Source organism: Schistocerca cancellata, chromosome 7 (assembly GCF_023864275.1).
Source record: "Schistocerca cancellata isolate TAMUIC-IGC-003103 chromosome 7, iqSchCanc2.1, whole genome shotgun sequence".
Taxonomy (NCBI): Eukaryota; Metazoa; Arthropoda; class Insecta; order Orthoptera; family Acrididae; genus Schistocerca; species Schistocerca cancellata.
In genome coordinates this window covers 154,343,570-154,354,318 of record NC_064632.1, presented here as the reverse complement: position 1 = coordinate 154,354,318, position 10,749 = coordinate 154,343,570, and the positions used below count along the sequence as shown (strand labels likewise).

The window sequence follows — 10,749 nt, the reverse complement described above, 5'->3', positions numbered from 1 at the left end:
GTTCGTCGTCTGCTGCCAGAGTCCATTAACGCCAAATTACGCCGTACTGTTCTAACGGATGATTTCGACGTACGTCCCACATTGATTTTTGTGGTTGTTTCAAGCAGTGTTGCGTGTCTGTTAGCACTGACAACTCTACACAGTCTCCTGGTCGTTAAGTGAAAGCCGTCGGCCACTGTGTTGTCCTTGGTGAGTGGTAGTGCCTGGAATTTGGTATTCTCGGCACACACTTGACACTGTGGATCGTGGATTACTGAAAACCACGGCGATTTCCAATTAGCATTCTTCATTCAGTCTTTGTTAACTGTCGTCGTGAGGCCTTAATCACGTCTCAGACCTTTTCAAATAAATCGTCTGAGTTCAAATGACAGTGCCGCCAATGCACTGTCCTTTGATTCCTTGCTTAAGCGATACTTCCGCCACATGTGTATGTATATACCGATATCATATGACTTTCGTCACCTCAGTGTAATTACCACGTCTGTGATCGTCAGAAGCCAACGGCCATGCCGCAGTGGTAACACCGGTTCCCGTTAGATCACCGAAGTTAAGCGCTGTCGGGCTGGGCTAGCACTTGGGTGGGTGACCATCCGGTCTGTCCAGCGCTGTTGGTAAGCGGGGTGCGCTCAGCCCTTGTGAGACAAACTGAGGAGCTGCTTGACCGAGAAGTAGCGGCTCCGGTCACGATAACTGACAACGGCCGGGAGTGCGCTGTGCTGACCACACGTCCCCCCCCCCCCCCCCCCCAACCACCATATCCGCATCGAGTGATGCCTATGGGCTAAGGATGGCAGGGCGGCCGTCGTTACCGTTGGGCCTTCATGGCCTGTCCGAGCGGAGTTTAGTTTAGTTTAGGTTTAGTAATCATTAGTGCAGCTTCTGTTCTTTCAGACATATATACATCTCTGAAGGACATTGCAATATTAAGATTCAGACACCGAATAAACACATACGTTGTAACCGTCATTGACGTATACATGTCTCGACGCACTAAAATGATGATAAAATGTTTGTCTCTCTCTGTGTGGCAATCACACAATGCGGAGCGTAAGAGTTGTGAGCTCTGGGACACATCTGAGTTTGGACCAATCCCGTAGGCCTGCGCAGATGCCGATATTGTTAAGGCGACTGCTCGCAATACGGGGAAATCCGGGATCGAGTCCTGTTCCGACACAACTTTTCGTTTCTCACAAACCGTAAACAGTGTAAACTCCAGAATAAGATTTTCACTCTGCAGCGGAGTGTGCGCTGATATGAAACTTTCTGGCAGATTAAAACTGTGTGCCCGACCGAGACTCGAACTCGGGACCTTTGCCTTTCACGGGCAAGTGCTCTACCAACTGAGCTACCGAAGCACGACTCACGCACGGTACTCACAGCTTTACTTCTGGCAGTACCTCGTCTCCTACCTTCCAAACTTCACAGAAGCTCTCCTGCGAAACTTGCAGAACTAGCACTCCTGAAAGAAAGGATATTGCGGAGACATGGCTTAGCCACAGCCTGGGGGATGTTTCCAGAATGAGATTTTCACTCTGCAGCGGAGTGTGCGCTGATACGAAACTTTCTGGCAGATTAAAACTGTGTGAGTACCGGGCGTGAGTCGTGCTTCGGTAGCTCAGTTGGATGGAGACCAAACACCCCTCCATCCAGTGGCCCATAGTGTGGACTACCGTCCACCAGCCCTTCCTCCCTACGAACGTCCGGGCACTGTGGTATCACATAGTCAACAGGAAATTTGCCACGAAGCAGCGCCTGCACAACATTGGCTTGTCAGAATCCCCTCTTTGTCTCCTTTGCCAGCAACTGGACACTGATGAACACCGTCTGACATGCGCCTCATCGCGAGATGTATGGCGCTTCGTGCAGCAAATCATTGCCTGCTATCTCCGGGTGACACCAGACACAGTCGAGCCTCGAATGTTTCTATACCCGGAGGACCGACATTTTCCCGCCGCCAAAAGTCATGCTATTACGTGGGTCAAAGGGTGGGCGGTCGCTTATCTCTTTCATGAGGGACCTAAATCCCGCCTCGACTTCTGGACCTATTTACGAACAGCCCATGCAGCTCTCGAAAACACGCCACGTTACTGAACATTATTTGCTAACTATCTTCGAGCGGTCTTTGTTAGACCTCCACTGAGTTGGGGGGTGCCTGGCACAGAGGGCACCCACCCCTTCTCCCCCGGCGGTGTCTGAGTTTCAACCGCCGACGATTTATTCTACTTCTGACCTCCGCGGATGGGAGAGCGCGTCGCAGATTGCGCGGATTTTATTTCTTTTTGCTTTTCCTTTTTCCTTTCTTTTTCTTTACCCAGAATTTATATTTCATTTTCTCTTTCGCATATGTGTTCCCATAATTTCATGCTATTAGTGAATGTTACAAAAACACATGCAAATAAATAAATAACAAAGCCTTCCACTACCGTTGATTCCTGTTTCTCCCACTTCCCTAAGCATCACAGGCTCGGTGGTGGTGAGGGGGACACTGTGGCCAGGCCTCAGGTTTCGACCCCTGCCCACTTTGCCCCCCGAGCCCCCACCGGTCCACTAAAAAAAAAAAAAGTTGGTAGAGCACTTGCCCGCGAAAGGCAAAGGTCCCGAGTTCGAGTCTCGGTCGGGCACACAGTTTTAATCTGCCAGAAAGTTTCATATCAGCGCACACTCCGCTGCAGAGTGAAAATCTCATTCTGGAAACATCCCCCAGGCTGTGGCTAAGCCATGTCTCCGCAATATCCTTTCTTTCAGGAGTGCTAGTTCTGCAAGTTTCGCAGGAGAGCTTCTGTAAAGTTTGGAAGGTAGGAGACGAGGTACTGGCAGAAGTAAAGCTGTGAGTACCGTGCGTGAGTCGTGCTTCGGTAGCTCAGTTGGTAGAGCACTTGCCCGCGAAAGGCAAAGGTCCCCTGTTCGAGTCTCGGTCGGGCACACAGTTTTAATCTGCCAGAAGGTTTCAGTGGTAAACTCCATTGCAGACACTTCATAGACAACTGTGTATCGTTTTTGAAGGTAGTGCCCTGATAGTCGATGCGACAAGCTTATTTGTTATGTAACGTAAGCAGTTTACAAACACAAGATTCACAAGCATTTCACACTAAACGCCTCGTTACATCATAAATATGCAGTTACGACCATTGGTTTCTCAAAATGCTGATTCTACAATGCTCTTACGATTGCTTAAAGTTGGTGCTAACGGTTTCCTACACCCTGAAAGTGAGATACTAACTTAAGAGCGTTCGTATTGGAACAGTGAGTAAGACAGAGACAAACAAGGGAACTAAACCAAATACATAGATGATATTTATAAATTTAACTTTGGGAAAATAAATCACGCGTCAATACTGCACCTGACCTTTTTATGTTAATTAAGTCTCTGTATACCTGAGAGACAGGACGTCACAATACATATTTTACTAGCAGGCGTGTGATTTCAAATTACGTAATTTAGATCTTGGTTGCAGTAAAGGTTATCATTTTTCCAAAGATACGAGGAAAATTCATTATATTTAAAACGGCAATACGTTCTTTAGCTTAGCAAACACAGCTAGTGACTACGTAAAGATCCAAAAAGTAAAGTTGTTAACATATGGCAATGAAATGTCAGTGACTGTATTTTCCAAAAACTCGTAACAGAAACATTATTTAAAATCACAAGAAATTCATTATGCCACGTGGTTGTCGGATTACAGAAGAGAATAAATTGGAACTCAAAGTAGTTTTATTAACTTGGGATCTCACGAGAGAGCACGGGAGTGGTTTCTTAATTGAGAGAAGGGAATTGCTTGACAGTTGGTGTACTATGTGATGTATAGACTAAGTAGCGAACAAAGTGAAAGACAAACGCCAGTTACAGGGATTGCCCTTCAGCTGTACTCAGATGGCTACAATCTGCAACCACTGTGAGAATTACCGTGCATTTTCAGTATAGGAGCCTGGTACTACTTTCCAAGCCTCTTCAGAAAATTTTAGCAATTTGTTCTCGACTTCAGTCAGCTCTCAAATACCGTTAAACTGTCATCCTCTAAACAGAGTTTTCACGACGTAAAACATCTTTGTATACGAACTGTGTGGAAGGCCATCGTGGGAAACATTTTTTGTGACGAGTTTCAACAGAACAGATGAAAGACTTAAATTAGACTAACTCTGGATCTTGGCGCTAAAAAAGCAAACAGCGACAACTCTTCTGCAGTACAGGCTCTGTAAAACACGCCGCTTCGACTCTGCCACTTTCGGCGACGGTCAGATGACCATACCACCAGAAGATTGCAGGTTAGCAATGAACTGGTTTTTTGCTCTTATTTGATTTCGAAAATAAGCTGAAGAAGTCTTCACTATCGGGCATATAGACATGAAATCCATGTAACTAAAATCTACCAGATTGACTGAAAAGGTAGTGACACTGATATTAAAGTTCTTAAACATATATTCAATTCCTCTCTGGATAGTTATGTATATCCAGCTAAGAAAAAAATAAAGCTTAAAAGACAAATACCCTAAATCATGGTGAATACTGTAAGTAGACGTTGGGTCGGATGTTACATTGGCTGGTAGCTGAGAGCAAGTGGCTAAGCGACTTCTACCCCAGGGAGGGGCAGCTTGGTCGAATATATTTCAGTTTGACGCCTGTGGGAATTAGTAAATCAATATTACAACACCAAACTGTTGTGGATTGGCAAGACAGCCAACCCACTATGAGGAAGCCGAAAGGCACGCGTTTAAGCTCACGCGGGCTGGCGTGAGGTCTGGAACAGGACAAGGAAATGAGACTAGCAAATAACGTACGTAGCTGCTGGAATACTTAACTTTAATCCATAACTGATGAACACCGCTCTTGACGGTACATGTTTTACAGCATCAATAGTAACTGGTAATGGCGCCTTGCTAGGTCGTAGCAAATGACGTAGCTGAAGGCTATGCTAACTATCGTCTCGGCAAATGAGAGCGTATTTGTCAGTGAACCATCGCTAGCAAAGTCGGCTGTACAACTGCGGCGAGTGCTAGGAAGTTTCTCTAGACCTGCCGTGTGGCGGCGCTCGGTCTGCATCCACTGATAGTGGCGACACGCGGGTCCGACGTATACTAACGGACCGCGGCCGATTTAAGGGCTACCACCTAGCAAGTGTGGTGTCTGGCGGTGACACCACACAAACACTTACTGTTCATAAAATACGAGGGGCCGTGCAGCCACACATGGTGTCATCCGCACAGTCGAAGGTAGCTACCGGCTTCGGAAGTGGGTGATCAGGTACCGTATAATGACGCTGTAGGCTGCACAAAGGAAAGGCACCCACCAGTACAAGAGTCTTCTCTCGCAATCAGGAGGAAACGGGCAGCAGGGACCGGTCACTCATCATTGAATGTTACAGGAAGTGTGTGTGTGGAGTGAGGGTAGCGAGGTTGGTTAAACGCTTTAGAGAAGGAAAGGACGGTGTCGAGGATGGACGGCGTTCGGATCAGCATGCACACTCCCAGACAACGAGGTAAGAGTGCGACGGATGCTTGTGGATAATAGGCGTCTGCATTTGAGAATGAGAGCAGAAAGTTAAAGGTACGCAAAAACAGTGTCTACTGTTGTTGATGAACATTTGCAGACGCTGCGAACAACCAACAGTGCGCGTTCACGACGATGCTTCGAGCGAATCCACAAGAAGCTTTTGCTGATAGTTTGTAACAGGTTTAGAACCCGTATCAGAAATGTGTTATAGTTAATCGTGATTACTTCTAAGGCCAGTAATGTTATTTTATTTGTAGCTCTTGTCTCCCTTATTTTCTGAGAGCATTCGCAGGACTTTTCAGTCGCAGCTTGTAGTCGGTATAGACAATTTGATTCCTGTGTTAATTGTTAGGATTAGCACTTACAGAGAAGCTAAATGCTGTTACTGCTGTTTACGTAATGCTAACATCATCTGCATTAAACCCAGGGCTATACACACAGTCAGTCACATTAACCGGACCACCGCCTATGTTCGATGGCAACGTGCAGTAACCAGTCACATGTCGCTGCAGTAATAGCAGCGGAGAATATTTAAAGCGTGTCGGAAGATGCGGGAAACGGTGTAGACGTTTAGTAATGCAGAATCGGAGCGATTTATCTGACGTCCAGAAGGGCATGAACATTAGCTTTCGGGCCAAGGGTGGAAGTACTTCCAAAACGGATAATTCTGTAAACTGTGGTTTAAGTATCGTGCATGGCAAAATGGTGCTATCAAAAATCGGCGCGGAGGAAATTTTGGTGTACCACTGACCATTGATGACAGGGGTTGAAGACAGGAGAGGAGATATGTACCGGCAAATAGACGTTCAAGTGATGACCAACTGAACCCCATATGAGAGATGGAGATACGAACAGTATCTCCTCAACGACCGTTCAGAAAAAGGTGCTGCGTATGGGCCTCGGTAGCAAGCGCCTGTTTCATGCATACATGCTGGCTGCTGTTCAACGGCTGTAAATGCTGAAATTTTCACGCCAGTAGCGAAACTGGACGTCCATTGAGTGGCAGCAGGTGGCCTTTACAGATAATCGCGTTTTATGCTTCACCGGACAGACGGTCGTTGGGATATACATTGTCAAATGACTGGAAGCAACAATCGACCGAAGGATCTAGGTCGGAGGATGGTCTGAGGAAAGTTTTCGTGGCATTCCCTAGGTGATTTAGTCATTCTGGAACATATAATGGATCAATACAAGTGTACGTCTACCCTTGAGGGCCACGTCCATCCCTACATGCAGTCAGATTCTCTTCGACTCGATGGCATCTACCAGAAGGACAATGCAGTTCAAAGAACGCCAGGGTGAGTCTACCGTACTTCGCTGACCACGAAACTCTTCGGATGTAAACCTAACTGAGAATCTGTGGACAACCTCGATCGGAGCTTTTCTGCCTTGGATCCTCTAAGGAGAAACCTAGCACAGTGGCACAGGTGGCCACACCACTGAAATGGGGCACGGGTCCACAATCCCTGTCGGTACCTTCCAAAAGCCCACTGACTTTCTTTCTGTACAGCTCGCAGTCTTCCGCTCTGCAAAACGTGGTTATTCAGACTTTTGATTTCTGGTCAGAGTAATGTGACTGGACAGTGTACTTCCTAGAGATTTCAGTTTCATACATGGGTGGTCATACTGTCTCTAACACCAAGTATTGTGGTTACATGCCTAGTTAACATTTACCTACATACTAGCCTTTTTGATTCAAATAAATGGCTCGGAGCACTATGGGACTCAACATCTTAGGTCATAAGTCCCCTAGAACTTAGAACCACTTAAGCCTAACTAACCTAAGGACACCACACACACCCATGCCCGAGGCAGGATTCGAACCTGCGACCGTAGCAGCGTCGCGGTTCCGGACTGCAGCGCCAGAACCGCACGGCCACCGCGGCCGGCCTTTTTTGATTCACTGAAGTGGATTCCAGTTTCTTGCTGAAAAATACTTTTCACCTCACGAGATCTCAAGCTCCCTTAAAAAACTGAAACTTTAGTGTAGATTAAAATAGAATTCCAGACGGAAATTCTGTGTTAAGATTTGGGGTACACAGTGCAGTCGAAAGTTCCACCGTGTTCTAGAGCTGTTGTCAGGGTTGGCGATGTCAATTGGAAGAAGTCTGGTATGTGACAGCTGAGTAGCGACAATTCTAAGACAGCGCCGGGGCCGCGTCGGGTTCATGAAGAGTGCGCTGTCCAGAGCTGCCTTCCTCTTGGAGTCGCTGGTTCCCGGGTTGGTCATGAACAACAGAACGACTTGGTCGTGGGATGTACACATGGGGAGACAAGTAGCAGTCATCAAGCTGACAATACAATGGAGCGGCCCCGTAGGCAAGAAACATGGCTGGTTCTTGTAGCCTGGCAGTTAGTCAGGCAGCAGTGGAGTCACGAAGATTGAGTGTGTAGACCTAGGGAGACGAGTGGCATTTAACTGCTGGCAGCTTGTGATAGTGGCTTCTAATGAATGGTGGACAGGGCAGCTTCTTTTAGCTAAGTGACTGAAATGGTGTTGTGGAGCAGTGAAACAGCCTGCAGCACCGAGGATTGAAAGTACAAGATGTCTTGGTGTCTGGAAGTCTGATCATTGTGGTTCCCACAGACCACAGACTGTGATGGGGTCTTGTGTGTGAGTGTTTGTGTGAGTTGCAATGAACACTGCACTAGTGCCATTACAATTTAAGTCTCCCAGTTATACAGTGTTCCTTGTGTATACAGGAAATAGGAACTACACTAACGCACGTAACGAAGTTGACCTCGGGGTGATGCACCACTTCTGCGCAGCACTGGGCAGTAACAGAGAATTGTGGCATGGAGGAGGCCGTTTGTAGCTTAGTAACCCAATATTAAGGGTCATTTACTTTATTATAACTTTTCGGCATACTTTACTATAACTTGTCGGCATACGACCATGATAGGTGACTGCTGCTCAGTGTCAGCCGAGATCAAACGGTAGAATCTGATGTAAGCGCCCCAATGTCTTGAAGCTGCTGGTCAGATAGCAGCACATGGCCCAGTTGGGTATGTCGCAGCTACTTGCAGGCCGCGTCCGCGGCACGGAAGATGGCTAGAACACTTGCAGATGATACCAGCCTTCTGGTGGCGAATTCCACCTCAGCAGGTGGTGGTGCATAGCGTCGTGACATCTCCACTAGCGTTGGAGGGAGTGCGGCGACCAGGGAGAATCACCAATTCCGAGAAGGAGGGTTTGCTGCTAGAAGATGCACATGTCTCAGCTGACTAGGTTCGTGGTGGCTGGTAGCTGACCCATTCTCAAAAAATGGTTCAAATGGCTCTGAGCACTATGGGACTTAACTATTGTGGTCATCAGTCCCCTAGAACTTAGAACTACTTAAACCTAACTAACCTAAGGACATCACACACATCCATGCCCGAGGCAGGATTCGAACCTGCGACCGTAGCAGTCCCACGGTTCCGGACTGAGCGCCTTAACCGCGAGACCACCGCGGCCGGCCGACCCATTCTCCTGTGGTGTCCGGCGTAGCCCGTTGTCATAGGTCTGTCAGGCTGTGAATATCGCTTCTAAACGAACACACTTATTTATACTGGATAGCGGCTCATTTGTTGTGTCTATATAATGCTTCCAGTCACATTTCTGCGAACCATCAGAGTAGAAACGGCTCGGCCTTTCCCATAAGAACCCTGTCTTACCCCTGCACTGGCAGGGTTAATTAGGTGCGAGGTCTGGTCTATCTCGCATTCCATAAAGAGACCTGTTGTTATAACCAACATGTTAACATCCTGCGCTCACTGATTACGCATGTCTTCGGCAAATGCTGCAATGCTACGTTTCTGAAGTAACGTCCAAAATATAGTGACGGCGCTGCAGCAGCATTAATGGGCAGTGGATCTGTACAAATGTGGCCTTGTTCCTATATTACGTTTAACTGATTTAGTGTGTGATTGTTTATTGCTTGTGAATCTCGTGGATAACATTCCTTCGTGCTGTCCTCGCGTTGTGCTGGATGAAACCAACTTTGTATATTTTACTTTATGATACATTTGCACTTTAAGTTAAAATTGGTTTAAGGCGATTTAGTAGTGCTGTTTACGCTATTAATTCTGATGCTCATGTTATCGTATCTTTTGTGGTGGTTGTCAGTAGTTTGGATGCGTGGTTCTAGGATAATTAAATTTGTTTTTGGGTTTACGGTTAGCGTTAATCATTTATTATAAAATTTTATGTAGTCGTTGTGATCTGCAATTCCTTAGCTTGGCACAGTGTAAATGGATCCTGTTGATTCTTAGTGTTATTGGTACTGTTCTATTATTCTCTAGATCTTGTTCTTCCATTTTCTATTTTAATTACTCAAAAACTGATCCTTGTTATTCTGCATTACTAGGTAAGCATTTCAAGCAGTCCAGGATATTAAATTTCAAGTTTGCTGATCTTCTTTGTTACTTAAAAGTTTCTTTTATGGTTGTATATTTATAGTGAATTTCGTTACTTGTCGAATGTTGTTTTATTTTTTATTTTTCTGCTGCCCATATATTGTGTTTTCATATAAGAAAGGTAGACGACCGCACAACCTCCAATCATTTCCATTCCTCAGCCTTTGTTGCTGTTATCCCTATCGTACCAACTCGAACCCAGAACTCTACTGTTGGCGCTCAGTGCTCTTAGTTACTAAGATATGCAGGATATCGTCCTGACTGTATCACTCTCGTACTTTTCAATTTTCAAAAAAATAATCCTTTATTATTGGAATAAAGGATGTTGTGGAGAAACGGCTTAGCTACAGCCAGACAGATTGTTTCCAGTCTGCAGAGGAAAGTGTCAACTGGTAATAGCATTGCCTGTGAAAGGCAAGATGATCTGCCAGAAAGTTACGTAACAGTACACACTCTGATAAATAATAACAGACTCATGCCTTCAAACATTATTTTAAACCCTGTTGTGTGATTTCTCCAAAGGAATCTGCTCACAGCACTAGCATTTAAAACTAAATCATCTTTCAAGTTACACATTTGAGTTCAAACTTATCTATTCCAGGCATTCGGGGACAAACTTTGCTTTTCATAGGACCGAACATATCCAGCACCTCTGCCGGTCAGACCGTATGTTTCAGGCTATTGCAACGTAATATGAGCCTTATATTGCTTGATTATTCCTTGTATTACCGTAGATTATAGTTCGGCTTGTCTTTATTTTGAACCTTGTCAGAACTCTTGCTTCTTGTATGGCACCTAAAATTGATCTTCTTATATTGTTAGCAAATGTTTATCTGTCAGATTCTGAACAGTTTTCGTCACGG

General features: G+C 45.8%; 1 non-coding gene and 1 pseudogene across 1 annotated transcript; one reads left to right on the top strand and one right to left on the bottom strand.

Moving 5' to 3' along the window:
* The first annotated feature begins 496 nt into the window (after positions 1–496).
* Positions 497–614, top strand: LOC126092982 (5S ribosomal RNA; annotated as a pseudogene).
* Positions 615–1,281: 667 nt separating this feature from the next.
* Positions 1,282–1,356, bottom strand: Trnas-uga (transfer RNA serine (anticodon UGA)). The gene has a single exon. It is a non-coding gene; the product is annotated as a tRNA-Ser (tRNA).
* Positions 1,357–10,749: the final 9,393 nt, after the last annotated feature.